This window comes from Gallus gallus, chromosome 5, assembly GCF_016699485.2.
Source record: "Gallus gallus isolate bGalGal1 chromosome 5, bGalGal1.mat.broiler.GRCg7b, whole genome shotgun sequence".
NCBI classification, from domain to species: domain Eukaryota; kingdom Metazoa; phylum Chordata; class Aves; order Galliformes; family Phasianidae; genus Gallus; species Gallus gallus.
Window position 1 is genome coordinate 30,508,300 of NC_052536.1, and position 18,577 is coordinate 30,526,876.

Genomic DNA, 18,577 nt, shown 5'->3' on the forward strand with positions numbered 1-18,577 from the left:
TTAGTTTTTAACTAAATAGGATACTTGATTTATATTGCTTGAAATTAAATTTAAAAGGATAACAGCTTAACTATATTTAGAAAAATAAAGTGCACTCTTAACAAAGCCAGCTTCTGGAGTTGATACTTCATCAGCCTGACACATCACTATAATATGAATGTGAAACTTCCAGGAAATAAATAACCCATTAAAAAGAAGTTTCTGTTCATGCTTTGCCACTGTTTTTAACACTCGTTGCTGAGCATGGCATTTAATAGCCCTTCCTCTGTTTACTTGAGCCATCTAAAGTAAGTTATGCTTACATGAGAAGAAAATAGCAGAGGATCAGTCTCTCTGTTGATACTGTAGTTGCACAGCCAGCCTTATCATATTTAAAATGCTACCTTTAGGAGTTGTAAACCATATTTCCTAATAATTACTATAGATAGAAACATAATTTAGTGTATTTTTACAGGCTTAGTACATTTTGTTCTATTGTAAACCATATTTCCTGATAATTACTATAGATAGACAAATAATTTAGTATATTTTTATAGGTTTAGTACATTTTTATAGTATGGTAAACCATATTTCCTTATAATTACCAGAGAGAGAAAAATAATTTATATTTTTATAGGTTAGTACATTTTTATTACTGTACAATTTCTGCAGATTAAGTACTTTGTGCTTTTTCTTTTTAAAGCAGTCACATTTCCTCAGTAACCACTTTTTTATTATTTATGTAATTTACAGATGATGGCTCCTTAAACTTGTTTTCCCTATTTTGCATTTCGAAGTTTCTATATAAATGTATGTGCTGCTAATTCTGAAGGAAGAACAAAGCGCCCGTGAGACACTGTAGAAGTTAATGACATTGTTAAAATGATGACAGATTGCTTTAATGGTAGATATGCACTTAATTGGGGAAAGTATAACAAAATGTGCTATTTCATACTACTAAAAAGAGTCAGTCAGGAGCCATCACCCATTTACAGTCTTGTCTTCACCCAAATCACAATGCATGTACAGTGTGATAACTGATAGACATTGCTAGGCATGTATTCATGTACTGTACATTCATTCAGACAACCCATTAAATAGTGTTTGTTAACCTTTAATTCAGATGTCTGCAATAAGATAATACAATGTAAAACACAAGTCAATGGAGGGTCGTAAAGCTGTTTCTGCTACAGTTTTTATTAGCCTGTTATTCAGTGCTGAATGCAGCTACACCCTGAAGCAAGTCTTGTATAAAAGTACAATGTCAATATATTATGATACAAACTCAACCTATAAAATCAATGACAAGTATTATGTCTGTTGCTATCACCTACTAAAATATAGATACTGTTTTTAATGGATGCAGTGGTGCTAGGCTCAACATCATTGTGCTATTAAACTTAACCCCTTAGGCATGAAACACATAGGGCTTCTGGACAAGGACTGCTCATTGTAGGGTGCTACAGCAATCAAGGCAGCATATGTAAGCATAGGAATATGTATGAATTAAATTCCTTCTAAAAGGCTGTTGAAGGAAAACAGAATTCCAATCTACACAGTGGTGTGATAATCAATTGCATTCTTCTTAATAAGGTTAATTTGCAAGAACCATTAATCCTGCTAATCAAACATTTGTATTTCATTAACAAGTGAATAGAATGTGTATTGTAAGATTTGAAAATGGCATCAAACTGAAAAGGATTTCAAATTTTTTGGAAAATACTGTTAGACTTCGGAGCAGTAAATTGCAAGAAGACTCTGAAATCATGTGATATAATTTAATATGAATAACTTCAAAGTAGAGATATTCTCCCCACTACCCCAATTTGACTGCATGAGTAGAAATGAGGTAGTAACTGGAAGCGATAGGCTACAGATATGTAGCAAACAAACAGAATAATTCTACTCTAAAAAAAAAAAAGTTGCCCTTTAACATACCAGTAAAATAGTTGAATGTAAGACCAGAAGTAAATACTGCTCTCTACTAAACACTAGAGAGATTGCAACATGAATAATATATTCTGTTTTGAGTAGCACAGGTTAAAAATAGGAAAGAAACAAAGGCGGGGTAGAAACTCCAGAAAGGGGTAAGAAAATGGGACACCATAAGGAAAAGATGATCTGTAAAGACAGATTGTATGAGAAAATAAGGAACTAACCTGCAAGTTTGGAGTTTTAGGCTAAATATTTTTGGGATACAGTTTTTGCATCAAGGATAGTTCATTAGAACAGGTCACTTGGAGATTAGAGGAACGGCTTAGGTATTGCTAATAGTCTGTCAAGCCAGAATTTCTGTAATTGTGTGAAACCATTCCTAAATTGCTTCTTAACTCAGAACTAGTAAACGAAAACCTACATAGCAAAAAGAATCTAAGCCCTGTAAAAGTCATTTTGCAAAAGTAACGCTATAAAATGGTGGAAAGTAGGACAATAACAGTGGGGTGGCTGCAGCACATGAGAATAAACTCAAATGCAGCAGCTGTAGAAACAAAAACAAAAAGCTGCTTACCCTTAGAAGTCCTCAGGTACACAGGATCTCTAATAAGAGACCCCACCTCCACTGCCAACATTTAAATGAGGTTTGGGAAGGGGTGGATCCTGGCTCCAGCCCTTCCAATTACTCAGGTGCGCTGCATGCAGCTGAGCTCCCCTGGGTTGGCTCTGCCTTCCCACCAGGTGCTCAATCACTGTTTCAGGCCTTGACTCAGCATTTCCACTACAGCAAATTTATATTTTAACGACTGTTTATCTAAAATAATGATGTAACTCTACAAGCAATACAAGACTTAGAAGATTTTTATAAGATGCAAATGGCTGTAGCATTTAGTGCTATTGCATGCTGCACCTTTTTGATTTGTCTTGTTCCTGTATAATACACTATACAGTATTGCTGGTTGTGGAAGAAAGTGTGTCATTTCTCACAGTGGTTTAACTACTGATTGTGCATTTATGGATGCCACAGCTGTTGACTGCTCTACTCTTTCATTTTCATATTTAGCTGATAGCAGGTTTGTTTGCTATACACTGTGTTTTAGATGGTGTGGAAAGTCCATATCATTATTACATGATATGAAAATAGTTGTGCAATAATTGATGGATGAAGTTATTCATCATGAATATGAGGTAATGCAGTAGGGACCATGATTTAATCATCAGAAGAGAGGGTCTCTGGAGCCCACACAAAGTTATCAAAGTCATTCCCATGATAAATAGCATATGATAAGCTGTTTGGGAAACAATAATGCAGTCCACAGAAAAATGTACATGCAGGAGGCATACAAATTCCTTGGATGGAAATCAATTGACTCTGAAGAACTAAAGAAGAGATAGTCCCATAAGGAAAATGAGAGGGAGCAATGTCCATAGATCCATCACTTTTTTAAAAAATGATCTTGCTTTATATGCATATTTGTTAGGATTATAACTTATTGGCTTGATTGTCATTCACAAAGCATTTTGCTTGCTATTTATTTGGAACTAGAATAAGAGAATGCTTTTAGGCATATATAGGCTGAATTGTGACCTTTTCTTTTGTTATCTCCTTGCACGGACAATTTTTCTCAGGATTTTTTTTATTAAAACACGATCATAAACCAAGTCAAGGTAGCAATTGCACCTTAATTTCAGCTGCAACGTCTTCTATTGGAGACATTATTATCCTAGATGCCCAATTTTTGTTAGATGCAGGAGTTCCTCAGTACAAATCAAAATTCCATATATGCAGTTTAGAAAGTGATAGATAAGAAGGGAAAAATTAGTAGAGGGAGGGGAATGATACTTCTTTCTTTGTAATAGACTTGCCACAGTTCACTGCTACTATGTCACTAGTTATCAAACATCAGCACTGCTACTATCACTCCTCCAGGTCTTTGCATGCCATCAAGCAAGAGGTGAACAACTGGGACTGAAAGAAGACAAAATGATGAGGTTATCCTGATGTAAGAAGTTTTAATGAGAAAATCACCACAGATTTCCAGAAACAGTATAACTATTACCAAAGTCATCAGTGAGACTAAAGAAGAGTAAATGCATTTCCTCCTGATCTGCTGCTGTGATTCACTGCAGAGTATATAGGTGTCCTAAGGAGAAGAGTCATATCCATTCCAAGCAGAAAATATGTTCCCAATGTTATTTTCAGATTCCCTTCACAGTACCTACTGATCAATGCAAGCTTTATTTTCAGAGAAGCAGTATGGGGAACAAAGTATCCACTCCAAAATATGAAAATTCAAATTGCTTCATTCCTTTTTCCTGTAATACCCTCAGGTAGTCCACAAACAGTGACAGTATTCAGTTCTAGTGTGCCTTTTACCCTGCTGGCACAAAGCCTTTCACAAAACAAGATTCGCTATGATGGCACTCCAAAAATCTTAATTACCCCAAATTGCCCAGCAAAGAGCAGTCCACTCTTACAGGATCTTGTAAACTCTTTGTTAGGAGAAAGACTGAAACAGACTGAGACACACGCTTCTCACTGTGCAGCAGTCTCAGCTAGTGCTTAGATAAGGGTACTATTTGTTTTATTACATGCATTTTCAGGATCTTTTTAAACACACAGCATAAAGTTGTGCTTGTGAATTAAAAAATAACCACATATGTTTCTTTTCTCCTGAATCTGAAAGTACAACGGAAATAGTTCATTTTGCAAATACTGACTCAATGGCATCTCTTGGACCTCTGTTCACATTTGGCATAGCTATAGAGGAGATAATTGGATGCCAGGAACTATAAGGCACTGTTCTTGATGTACTAGGCTTGTCAGCCAGGTCTGGGAGACAGAGAGATATCAGTACTCTCAAGGACACATGGAGCTCCACCTGGCAAGGTACAGACATATGGTTTCAGAGGATATGGATGCTCAGTGTATTCCTATCGAGCAGCCAGCCATCGTTTGCTCCAGATAATCAAATATATTCTTCACTGAGAAGCTGTAAGGCTAGAGCTTACAGCTCTGAAAGATGAAAAGGGGAAGAGATTGCTTGGATGGCAGATATAAAAGGTTTTTCTTGTTCTGTCACTGACGCATTCAGGTCCATGAAGCAACTCAGCTGCTTTCTGTAAGAAAAATTGGTACATTTACAATTCAGATAGACACGTAAAGTCTGAATAAATACGTATATTTGGGGAACTCAGCTAAAGCAGATAAGAACCACAACATCTTTTGAAGTAGGCCCATCACTGATAATTATGAATGTGAGATAATCTACCGTCATTTATTCCTGTAAATAATGTCATCTCTTCCAATTAAGATCAACTACTTGTATCTCCTCATTTGCTTTATTAGCATTGTTGTCAAGATCTGAAAAGCTTTAATTAAATAGTCATCATAATTATGGCTAGTTTCCCAAACGATCGAAGTAAATAATTTATATATAGGTTATAAGAAAACTTTTTACTTACTGAAATGTTGTATTTCAAAAACTTCTCAAGTGCCTAGTTACAAAGTGTTTCACATTCATCCTTTAAACAAGGTATGTATTACAAAATAAACACTAAAAATGAGCTAACTGAAACTTTCTTGCTTCAAGCATTTGTATTTCTCCAAGTGACAACTACAGTAAAATTAAAAACTGAATGCAGAAAATTTCTTAACTGATGCTTTGAGCAAGCAGTTAAGCATTTAAGACAAACTGAATTATTAAAAATATTTGTGTGATTTTTTATCTTACTAATTAATTACAATAATGAATACTGTATTATACAAAGATGAAAAATAATAAATTTGTGAAGTCGAAGATAGAGGGACCGAATGTGCTATAACAATGTATCTGTAGCATACTCAAATATATTTTATTTTTCAGAAATGGCTGAGAGTATCTGAAATATACTATATTTATTTGTGGGTGAAATGTACTTTTTTTTTTCCTACTCTTCTTACTGCTATTAAAAAGACTTTTTTTTTTTTTTAAATACAAAAAGTGATCAGCCATGACCTAGTTCTGTGAAATTGAGATTTTATTCCTTAATAGCTGCTATTATTACTAACAAATATTTTAATGAAATTTTACATTTTTCCTTTAGTGGACGCATGTCATTTCCATTACCCTTAATTAGTGCTATATGTGCTCTTTCAGAGAAAAATAGGCCCTTTAGCTATAAGTTCTGACTTTTGAAATAAAAAATCATAACCTTTTTGTGTTTCTGGTTGAGGTAACTGCAACCTAATTTTATTTAACAACTGTGGCAAATCAGAATCAAAACATGGTACAAGAAACTGAAATTATATTGCTGACTGATTTTTTTACCTTCAAACTCATGATAGAACTAGTATAAACATTTCATTTCTTTTTAATGATGTTATGCCTTTTTTTCTTGCTTGTATGTCTCCCAGATTGATTAATCACTTTTTTTTTTTTCCTCCAATATACTAGTGTATCCTGCCAAAGGACACTTTCTTTACTGGTGTGTATACATCTGCAGTATTTCTTGTTCTCCTGAATGTCAGTTGGAGTCCAGCAGTATGCACCTATTTACATTTAGTTCATCTATTTGTATAGAACAATAATATTTTAGCTCTTCTAAAATTTCATGAGAGTGCTTCAATTCCCATCTTTCTATACAAGTCCCTGTTTTTCTGAGCCCTTGCCTAGTCAGTACCCTTGCATCTTTCTGTTTTATGGGATGTATCTATGCAACAGGATGTAGGCATCAAATAATACACTGAGGTAAGAATCTGCTTCATAAGAATCATTTTCAGTAAAAATTTGCAACCCGGTATTGTAAAATAGGATTGCTCAGGTTGTGTAGAAGAGGCTGTGAAAGAAAGTAGATTCTCATAGTAAAAGATAAGAGAAAAATAAATTCAGAAAACAATCAAGATAAAGAAGAAAGAAACCAAGACGATAATCTGGGATAAACCATGGGAGCCTAAAATAATAAAGTGACATATACATGTTATAATAGATATTGCAGAAATCTTTCTGCTGAAGAGCTTATCAGCAAGGCAGCTGAGAGACAGTGTATTCAGATGAATGTTTAATTTTGTCTTTGCTAAACACATGTAGAAAGTTTTTTGAGCAACAATACAAGTACTGGAAGGGAAACTTTTTTGTATTTCTCTTAAAATATAAAGAGAACATATACATAAAGCAATGTATGATATCTGCAGTCAGATTAAGCAATCTGATTAATTTTAGTCTCAGAGTCCTCTGAAATTTTTCCTGAAATGAAATTCTAGCTGGCACTGAAAGAAGTTTTGCCACACCAGTAATGGAGTAACAGCCTGTGCATTAACCTGGGAGTACAGAAATTCATGTGGTGAACCTAAAATGAATGGTGTCAAGGAAAAAAGTCATCAAAGCTAGAAAATCAGAAAAGCATCTGCACTATTTCCCCCCACACCTAATTTTCTACTCAAAAGGCTAAAATATGCAAGTACATTAAAGATAGCCTGATCATAATTCTGGGAAGTGTTTATATATGATCACAAAAAACTACAATTCAGCATTGCTTTTTTTTGTGCCAGAATATAGCTGACCAAAAGGGTCATAGTGCAGGTATAATGCCTTTCATGTGTTTCAATGCTTCTAGTGCCTCTTTTACATGCCTCCTGGAACTGTGAAAGGGAAGAGGAAGGAGATATTATTGCATTTCCCAGAGCCACCCTAATATGTCCCAGGGATATGACTCTTCAATTTAGAGATAAGAATGTAATGCAGGACCATGTCAAAGGCCTTGCAGAAGTACAAGTAAATGACATCAGTTGCCCTTCCTTTGCCCACCAATGCCATCACTTCATTGTAGAAGGCCACTAGATTGATTAGACATGATCTGCCCTTGGTGAAACCATGCTGGCTCTCCTGGATCACATTCTCTTTTCACATGTGACTTAACACAGCTTCCACAAAGATCTTCTCCATGATCTTCCCAGACACAGATGTAAGGCTCACTGGCCTGCAGTTCCCTGGGTTTTCCTTTCTCTCTTTTATAAAAATGGGAGTGGTGTTTCTCTTTTTCCAGACATCAGGGACTTCACCTAACAGCCATGACTTTTCAAATATGATGGAGAGTGTCTCAGCAACCAAACCAGCCAGCCCCTTCTGAAATGCATGTCATCTGGACCCACAGACTTGTATGCATTCACTCTCATGAGGCAGTCCCTGATTTTCTCTGCTCTTATACTCCCACAGCACTCACCTAGAGGTTCAGGGACACGAGAAAAGTGGGAAGTTTGACAGCCAGTGTAGACTGAAGAAAAGAACTCATTGAGTACCTCAGCCTTCTCCACATATATTTAAGCCAGTTCTCCCTTATTTATCAGAGGAGATACACTCTCCTTTGCCTACTTCGTCTCTTCTGACCAATGTACCCATAGAACCCCTTCTTATCTTTCACATCCCTCACCAAGTTCAGATTTATCTGCACCTTGGCTTTACTGATCCCATCTCTGCATGTCCAGACAGCATCCCTGTATTCTTCAAGGAGAACCCAACAAACATTTGTGATAATTTACTACATTGGATAAAAAACTAAAGATATATACTAAAAAAGTACTTGTAAAATGCTTGTAAAAGTGATGCCAAATTTAGAGGACAGTTTCATGCAGCAATGGGAAAATTCAAAAATGAGAAGAAATGAAAAAAAATCACTTAAAGCTTCTTAAAGAAATATTTTACATTTCTGTGTCAGTTATTATTCATACATTTAGAAAAACCAAAATAACGACACAACCTGAGAATTAAACAATTTTTCTCCTGCTTGATCTATGTATGGATAAGAACCAGAAACAAACAACCCTTCCTAGTCAATCTAAAATGATCGTTCCCTCCCCCAGTTCCATTTTTTTCAGTTGTGTTAGTGAACCAAAACATTCAGTTATTTGCTTAGCTCTAATTTCAAATATCTACCTACTGATACCAGTAACAATAATAAGAGAATGAGGAATAATGGATCCAAAATAACACTATAAAAAGAAACCCTATCTATTTATATCATGGTCCTGGTTGAATACCATCTAAAACATATTGATCAGATAGATATTTTTAAATGTCTACCTGGTTGAAGTAAACCTTTTTTGTATGTATTAATTTTAATTTCAGGCAATTTTGAGGATTTACAGTAATACTTATTTATTTGTGAGGATCTTTCTCTGCCTTGGCTTAGTCTATGAATTTTTAATCTGTTTTATTTAGTCTCTCTAGCCTTTACATAGTGAAAAACATCAGTGAACATATTCTTAAACAAAAATGTCAAAGACACCCTCTTGGGTTTTTCTGATTTCTCACATGTTGCTACTTGCCAATCTTCACTGTTACACTATGATGTAGTAGTTGTGGCAGTGTTATATAATCTGTGGATATTTGGTTTCTTTTTGACTTGCTGCTGAATTACTGCATTTTGCCACTAAGTTTCACTGTCACAGTCTCACTGCAACCATAAATGTAGCTTAGAAAACTTTTTTTTTTTTTTTTCTCTTATCAGCACAAGTTTTTGGACAGCAGCACAACATAACTCAAAATGCAGTGGAAGATGTACAGTCATTGGTATATCTACCTATCAGCAACATGAGCTCTCTCAGCTCTCTTTTATCCAACACATAGCATCAGTGGTGCATGAATACCCTATGGCAAAGCACAGAAGATGTTAATAAACTAATCCTACATATCAAATGTTCAGAACAGAAATGTCCTCATGTGAAGCTTACCAACTCTGATTAAGACTTTAAAATTTATCTCTAAACATTTTTAATATACTATTTTATGGATGCCAGTCAGATTGGATTGGAATACGTATCCATCAACCTGATGAATAACCAGAACAGATGATAAGGGAAGAGTAAAAGTAAGCGCATATATGAAGTCATATCTTAGAGGAACATATCTTCCACATGTCTGGCAGTCACAAGAGCGAGCAGCTTCTGATTCAAAAGTGGAGGTTTCACCCCCACCACTATTCACCCCTACCATTGGTAGCCACCAATGGACTTTGGCTACTTATTCTCTTCATCTTCTTTCTTATAGTGGTTTAACCTGGCAGGCAGCTCAGCACAGCACATGCACTCATCCACTGCTCTCTAACAGGATGAAAGAGAACAAGAAAAAGGTAAAACTTGTAGGTTGAGAAGATAATTAGATAGAAAAGAAAGTGAAAATAACAAATATAAATACACAAAACAAGTGATGTGCCGCACAATTGTTTGCCATCCACTGACCAAAGCCCAGACATTCCCTATCAGCAACAGCCCTCCCCTGGCCTAATCCCTTGGTTTTGTTATTCAGCTAGACATCATGTGGTATGGGACATCCCTTTGGCAGCTGTCATGGTTGCTCCCTCAGATCCTTGTGCACGCTCAGTTCTCCCTCACTGGCAGGGTAGTATGAGAAGCTGAAGCATCCTTGGCTCCACGCAGCACTGCTCAACAATTAAAATATTGGTATGCTATCAATAGTTTCTCCAAAATTCAAAACGTGGCATCATACCAGTCACTACGAAGAAAATTAACTCTGTCCCAGACAAAAGCATGATACTTGTTTCACTTTGAGCTCTGCATTATTCTCTGGAAATGAGTTAAAAAGGGGAAGTGAAGCTGGTGACAGAAAAGACTTTACTCTGTTCCTTTCCAGTTGTTGACATATGTTTAACTGTAGTGTTTTGGCTTGTTACATTCTTTCCAACAGTATCTCTTGTTCTTCTTTTAAATATACACTCCTACCTTTCTTCACTGGTCCTCAACACATGTGAATGCTGATCTGAAGTGGGCACAGTTTTCATTTACTTTTTAGAGGTAGAGTTTTTGTTTGTTTATTTGTTTGTGTTTTTACAGAGGTCTTGCAAGGTGGACTAGCAAGTTGTCAGGAGTCTTTAAAACAGCAACTGCTCATCATTTAAGAAGAGGTAAAATCATGTAGGGAGAAGCTGGAAATTATAATAAAGGAAGTTAAAAGAATCCCTGCTCTCAAAGCAAATAGTCATAGGAAACAAAAGCCAAGGACAGCTATGCTGAAGAAAAGATTATGATTACATTAATCTTGCTAATTTTTAATTAATTTAATAATAAAACCCAAATTACAGGGAAAGAATAATCTGGGGTGTAAATAACATCAATACTTGAAACACAATGGTCTTCTGTGAAGTCTGCGAAATAGCCAGGTCAGTATAATCACAAGCTCATCCTTCATGAGGAATTAGCAAGCTTGTTTTTAATACATTCACCTCTCAATTTGTGGGATAAAAAAAAACAAACAAACCAGCAAAGGTAAATGTCTCTGCCTTCTATATTTTCTGAAAATGTTAAGTACTAACTCTATTGCTGCTCAAATCCTAGTAAATATCAAATACCTGGAATGAGGCAAAAGTCTTCTCCATGCTGTTGCTTTTTTGTTATCTGTACTTAAATGAATTACAGGATGTTAAAAGTAAGAAAAAAATAATAATAATTCAAAATCTCTGTTCTATTCATGCTTAGCTCTGCCCTTCTTATGAGTAGCACTGAGTGTTTGATGTAGTTCTGAAAAACCTCCCTGTATATCCTACACTGTGTATCCATACTTAATATAATTAACATCCAGAAAAAAATGGACAGGGCAACCAGACCTGATACCATCCAAATTTTTAAGGGGAAAGTTTAACTGAATAGGAAGGAAGAAATGAAAATTAAGAGTACTTTCTTTGTCCCATATAAATGTGTTCCTTAGAGACTAAGCATAAATGTGGTGATGTGCATTTGGTCAGAATGAAAGAAAAAAAAAATCTGTTAAAAATACCTAATACAGTTCTTTTTTAAAAAAAATTCAAAATCTCTTTTCTGGGAAGAGGCTTACACCTGTATTCAGAGTGCATTTTGTTACATCAGCTTATTTGTAATAAATCTTCATTATTTCTTCAACACAAAATATTCAAAATATGTTTTTATGCAAAATATACTTTCATTATAGGTGCATTATGCATAGCCTATGGAGTTGGCCTTATAACTGAGCAAAATGAATTTCCTTTTTTTGTATAATATATGAAAAATGTTCATAAGCAAGGAGCATGCATATTGTGATTGCGATTTAAATTGTGTGTTAAGACAACAGAAATCTACTTGGGATGGTTGCAAGTTATAACCAAATTTAACCTTCTTAAAATATCAACATCAAGCAAATATTCTGAAATATTAAAACACCATTCATCTTTCTCTTTTCAAAAGATATGATTATTCAACAGCTTCATGCTAAGAAAAACATAATCGAATCTTAAGAACATGCTGGAAAGAGTAAATGAAATGGCAGCAGTAGGTTTACTTTTACAACTGAAAAAAAAAATGTCACATGTATTAATGTCAACAACTGGAATTTTACCTCATTAGGCAATTTCTGATCTAAGGCTCTGATGATTATTCTAAGCAGAAAAAATATGCTAATTATCTTCTCTGAATTTAGAAGGAAAAAAGGTGTAAAATCTTCCTTTAGCCGTGTGACCATGTACTAATTGCATGTCATGTGTCAAAATAATGCAACCCACTTTGCCTAAAGCAATTAGACATACAGAACTCTATTAATGAAGCACTGTCTGTCACTAAAAATGTTTTCAGAGCTATAGTTGAAGATTAAAATATTAACTTCTCAAATATTTATGATAGTTACTGACAGCATTTCAAAATGTTACTTTTAACAAAAGTATTTTATTCAGCTCCAGTTTTTAATTTGGATTTTATATTCAAAGACATTATTAACATATGGGAGTCACGTGAAATTTCTATGATCTCCACTGAGACTTCTTTACAGAGGTACATCAGCTCCTTGAAGCATACAGCACCTTTTTCTGTTGTAATATAAACTCTTTCAGAACAACAACAAAAAGTTTAAAACTTGTCCTTTCTTCAAAAGTCCACAAAGAAAAAAAGAGAGAAACAAAAAAAAGAGAGAGAGAAGGGGGAATTTCTTGTTGTACTCCATCCATGTCCTGAACTTGAGAGAAGAAAATGGCTCTTCCTGTCAATCTAGCATTTGGTGTTCTCCTTCCTCTTACAGTCATTGGTCATCTGTGTTCATATGTATACCCTTATGAAGTAGGAAGGCAGGGATGTATTATTGAATACTGTTCACGCTGTTTATTGAATCTGTATTTCCACTGCTTGCAAAGATGCTTTGGAAAGGATTTTTCTAAATTCTTCCAGACCAATACAAACCTGCAGCTACAGGAGAGGGCTGCAGAGCATACCTAAGGTTCTTCTCCCTTTTACTGGAGCTCAAAGTGTACCAAATGCTGCTTAAATTACTATTGCATTGTAACTTGTGGTAAGATTTTTAAAACTGCTTGGGTATTTTGTAGGGTTTATTTGTTCATTTATTTATTTTGCTTTCTTAATTTACAAAGAAAAATAACCTTACTCTGGCACTTATCCCAGTCAGCTATATAGGAATATTAGTATGCATAAAAGTTGAATGGACAAGCTCTTAATTTGCTTTCTATATGGATACTGAGATGACTGCTGTGATACCTGAGGATTTACAGCTTTACCAGTAGCATGCAGGAACGATACCACTGTAATACCATGGAATTATTGCCCTTGTACTGTGCCAAAAAATCAGCAAATAAAAAAAGGCATGTTGTTAGCACTGCATCATTTTCTACTATCATGGTGGTAAAAACTGACTGCTATTATGTATTAGTCCTGCCACTGCTTTTATGTTTGGTAAGGGTATTGCCTTGGTTTTGGAGCTATTACAGTCTATGGGAATCAATTATATGTACTTGAACTAAGAAGGATTTACTTAGTAACTGTAATGGCTCTAAAAGAGCCATTATGATCTGTCACGTCAAAAATGCACATGCCTACAGTAGATACAAACAGATCTGTGCAAAAAGTTTCATACATAAAGCAAGATGATTTTGTTAGTGTCCCTGGCAAAACAAAACAAGCACATTTTGCTGAATTACTTTCACAAGTTTTCATAATTAATGAAAAGGAGTCTTTGTTGTTCCACTGCTCTGTTCTTCAAGAAAGCAAAACTTGTTTGTTGTCTGAAAGGGAATCAAGGGAGACATTACAGAAGGACAAAGCTCAATGAATCATAATGTTCTGGGGATAGAAGTAATCAGATAAAAGGGGGGGGGGGGAAAGTGAGATAAATAGAAGGGAAGACATTCTGAAGTAGAAGGGAGCAAATACGACCTTGCCACCATTATATACATCCATGAAATGGATATAGCAGCTCTTAAGAATGAGCAAAGAGGTTGCCCCCCTGTGACCAGTCATGATATGCCTGCACGTACAGAACAGCAGAACATCTCAGGGCCAGAATGAAGCTTAAACCTGGCTGGTGAGCATAAGGCTTCCTGCATCCATGTTGCAGGATAGATGCAGTTCATAGTCCTAGCTTCCTAACCATCCAAATCACCTTATTGCAGAACAGGAGAGCTCCCTCTATACGTGCCTGTCTAGGTTTCCACTGAAAAGAGACTGAAGCACGCTGGAAGCATGCACCTTATTCTGACTTGGGTCTGGGCACAGTCAGGTAGCACAGGGTGCGCCTGGCACTGTGGGGGGTGGAACCCAGGCATGCTGCAGGTACAGGGGCAGCAGTGCTGAGGTACTGGAGCTACATGAAACTGGGCAGAGGAGAGCAAAGCCTTGTGGCAGGAATATTGTATCCTGTAATGATTTTTTTAGTGACTACCACTTTTAAAGAATTGTTTACACTATCAGATCTTTTACATTAACGGAGACAATACTGCATTCTTGCTGTCAACTGCAGACATCATTAGTGTATTGCTATTAAATAAAACAGAAAGGTGATAAAAACAGGTCTGCAATTTGCTCGTGTATTACTATGCCCACTGATGTGCTACTATTGTTTTCTTACACAGAATTTCCTTATGTGGTTTTATTTTTGTTTTTATAAAGCTTTTTTACATATGTACATTGTATTAAATAATTGTGCCAAAGTTGGTTGAAGTACTTTCCCCCAAATAATACTTGCCATGTGCAGGGTGAAGAATGGTCTATAGTGGTGTGGTCTGCAAGTTGTTTGTTTACTGGACCAATTTTCAGTAACAGAATACTATTAAAATGCAGCAAAAGCTTCTCAATCCCAAATGAGCATGTCCAAAAAAAGAAACAGAGATTTTACTCTTAGCTCATCTTCAGATTCACAAGGGACAATAAGGGAGATTCATTAGGCCATTTGTTACTGTCATCTGCCATGATTCAAAATGAAATACTAAATGTTTCATGGACGCAGAAAAAGAGCAGTATTTGTCTTTGTGTTGGCTATGCAAAGACTGTATGGCTTTCAGCCTCCATACAAGAGGTCTGATGGATGAAAGGGGGAAGGGTGGTGCCATCTGAATGATGATGGGCTAATATCATCATCCTCTTGTCAGCTGTAATAGGCTTTTCCTCACAGAAATAATTCATAAAACCGCTACATTATATTCTATCCCTGACAGGCCCTATCTATCCTGCAACCCAGCAGGCTCACAACTAATAAGAAAATATGTGGTTCAGGAACCCTGAAAAATTAAACAGGTAGTTTATGAACAATTTGTTTCATGGGGATGTTTATTATGTTTATTAAATATTGAGCCCTTAATGTTTTCCCAGTACAGATGATATCATAAAAGTGCTGACTTAAGCCTCAGTTGTGTTCTTAGAAAGTGGCATTTTATAGCTCTTCTAGTACACAGTAAATAACTAAATTGCAATGGTTTATATGTGTACATAGAATAGAATTTATAGAGAGTGAGTATATTTTTATTGTGCATATGTAATGTATTTAATACATTCATAATAGATACATGCAAACTACCAAAATATTGATCACGTTCTTTAGCTTAAGTGAAGAATTGAGACGAGCAGCATTTCAGTCTTGAACAGGAAAGACCAGAAATTTATCTTGCTGCTTGTGCTAATGGAGAAAGACTGATCTCGGTGTTTGAAGTGTCAAGGCAAAAGCTCTGTAGGCTCTAACGGTAAACTTAACTTGGAATACTGTTTTGTGAATACAATTTTCTATTCTTTTTTCAGGCTCTTATTACAGTAAAAAATTGGATGAAATTGATCAAGCTGAAACCAATATGCTACCATGCCTTTCTAGAAATGAGGGCTGCCAGGGCAAAGTTCTTGTACCACGCAGAAGGACTGGGTTCTGGTGAAGACCTCAAGTGCACAGAGGAAGCACCATACCCAAACACAATCTTTCCATGTCCATATCTTTTTATTCCAATTTATTCCTTCAGGGTTTATTGAATAATTGATAATTCACTGGCAGGATATGAAAACTGGCAAGTAGAAAACTTCCATTCTTAATGAATTTGTAACAATAAATAATGCCTATGATATTAAAAAGCTGCATTCTGCAGTCATATTACAAAGAGCATGTGTATGACATGATTTACAAAAAAAAATTTCACAGATCTTTCATTAAGCCTTTGAGAAATCCCGAGCTGTTCTCATATCCTTCTATTCCTGCTAAGGGTTTAGACTCGATAATAACTAGTGAGATCAATGAGCACAGAGGTAGAAACTGTCTAGAACCAGCATGACTTCTATAACATGAAATTCTGTCTCTCTCACCCGCTAGAGTTGAAGATTTCAGAAAGCGCATGAATTAAGAGGATTCAGAGGACACAATATATTTTAATTTTCAAAAAGCCTTTGACAGGGCTAGTAAAGAAACCAAGTTACGAGAAGTGCTGAGAAAACTTTTATGAGCTGAAAACCAGTTGAAGTACAGGAAGCAAAAGACATGGCTTTTTGTTTGTTTTGCAGGATGGATATTTTATTTTCAGCAGTGATATTCCTGTAGGATAAGTGCTGGCACTGGTTTTATTAAATATCTACATCAGCAAGCTGGAGAAGAGAGTGCCCAGTGAAATCTTCATGTCTTACCAAGCCCTTCTATGTGAAGAAAGTCATTACCAACTAGCTGACGAAACTCTAGAAAAACTGGTAAAAATAAAAAATGCAACAAATGAGCTTAAGCGTAGATAAATGTAAGGTGATGTATTTGGAAATAATAATGTGAACTGTCCTCTACGGTACTGAACTCAATACATAGAACTTAGAAAAGCCATCATGCTGTCATCTCTGGCAAGTAGCAGCAGACAAAAGAAAACAACAAAATACTGGGCAACACTAGAAAAGGTTTTTACAGCAAGACAGAGAACACAATTTTCTGCTATATAAAGTTGTGTGTGGTCTTACATTTTTAGTACTCTGCTCTCCATGCTTCAAGTGGTGCCATGAAATTGGAGGAGTAACATAGGGAGGCATTTAAAGTAATCAAGAAGATGGACCAGGCTAAGAATTCTGGAATTGAAGAGATAGCTGAGGAGAATCATAATGAAGGTTCATTACTAGTGTGTATGGCAAACAGGTATTGGATCAGGGAGATTATCACATTACAAAGAAGTAATGAAATAAAGATCTTACCTGTGTCCTAGGCTCACAGAAGAGCTCCAAGAGGAGTGATCTCCAGATAGAGAGCCGTCCGCCTTGGGAGTCAGCCCTTAAATGGGGTCTAGGAGGGTCACTCAGGTGAAATTGCGTTCACCTGTGCCCCTGCAGCTGACTCAGCGCTTGCCTCAGGTGATCAATCAGAGGTTCAGGCCGTGATTCAACAGTTCCCATACACTAGTGGATAATCTGAATGTGGACCTGTACAACAACAATATGAGAACAAGCCGTATTCAGTAAAAGCTATAAGGAGCCATTTAAAAACCTATCAAAGAAAGTAATTCCTTGTGCACAGAGGAGATACTTCAAAAACTTCCCTCCATAGCAGCCTGTGGAGGACGGAGAGAATGAGTAGGTTCAGAAAGGGATTAGAAGTGCAACAGGTCCATGAATGGCACTTACAGGAACCCAGCAGTTTCTAATATCCCTTGTGCACCACTTCTGGACGCTGGAGTATGAGGGAAGTCAATAGTAGAAACTGCTAGGCTTGCATGTTGTACCTAATAGTGTTTCCTGTGCTACTGTCAGAGACACTGTTGGGCTATGTCAACCACAGGGCTGAGCCAGTACATCTCTTCTGATGTTCTTAGCATATCTTGATTTTATTCTACATCTAATTTGCTTTTCATTTACTCCAAATTTACAGCTGTGTAGTTTCAAAGTCTTCCATGTGCTCACTTCTACTTTATATCAGTCTATGCAAAAGTTGAATCAGGTCTCCTCTCTTTTATATAAGTACAGTTTTAAAAATTATCCTCCTGTACATATATACAGAGCACGAAACCTGAAAATTCAAATAAAGGAAAATATGTCAGAATAAAGAGATTAAAAGCTTTAACTCAAGGGCTTAAATCTAAACCTAAAAAAAAAAAAAGGTACCTTTTTAAAAGGCCTTGCAATTTCTTTCATTTTTTTCACTGAAAAATGTTTGTTTATTCTTTGCTTTTACAAAAGCTTGGCACACACACTACTTCCTTTGAACTTCAGGAGTAAACAATAAAAGCTGTTTCCATGTGCTGCCCCACCCCCAGCCCTAACTCAAACATCTTTCATTTTCTCCCTAATGGAGCTGGAAAAAAAATCACTGATTACACGAAATCTTTATAATGAAATTTTCAAACAGAAAGAAGAAAAAAATGTCACGTATTATTGACTATGAGCTACATGGCTATCTTGCCATTTTTGGATCGTGTAAACTCATTTTAATAGCAAGCCAGA

At 36.0% G+C, this 18,577-nt stretch overlaps 1 long non-coding RNA gene across 1 annotated transcript; it reads right to left on the minus strand.

Moving 5' to 3' along the window:
• Positions 1-945: 945 nt before the first annotated feature.
• Positions 946-18,191, minus strand: LOC124418039. Its single transcript, XR_006939334.1, has 3 exons — positions 17,762-18,191; positions 17,336-17,560; positions 946-5,034 (listed from the first exon to the last, which is right to left on the minus strand). It is a non-coding gene; the product is annotated as an uncharacterized LOC124418039 (long non-coding RNA).
• Positions 18,192-18,577: the final 386 nt, after the last annotated feature.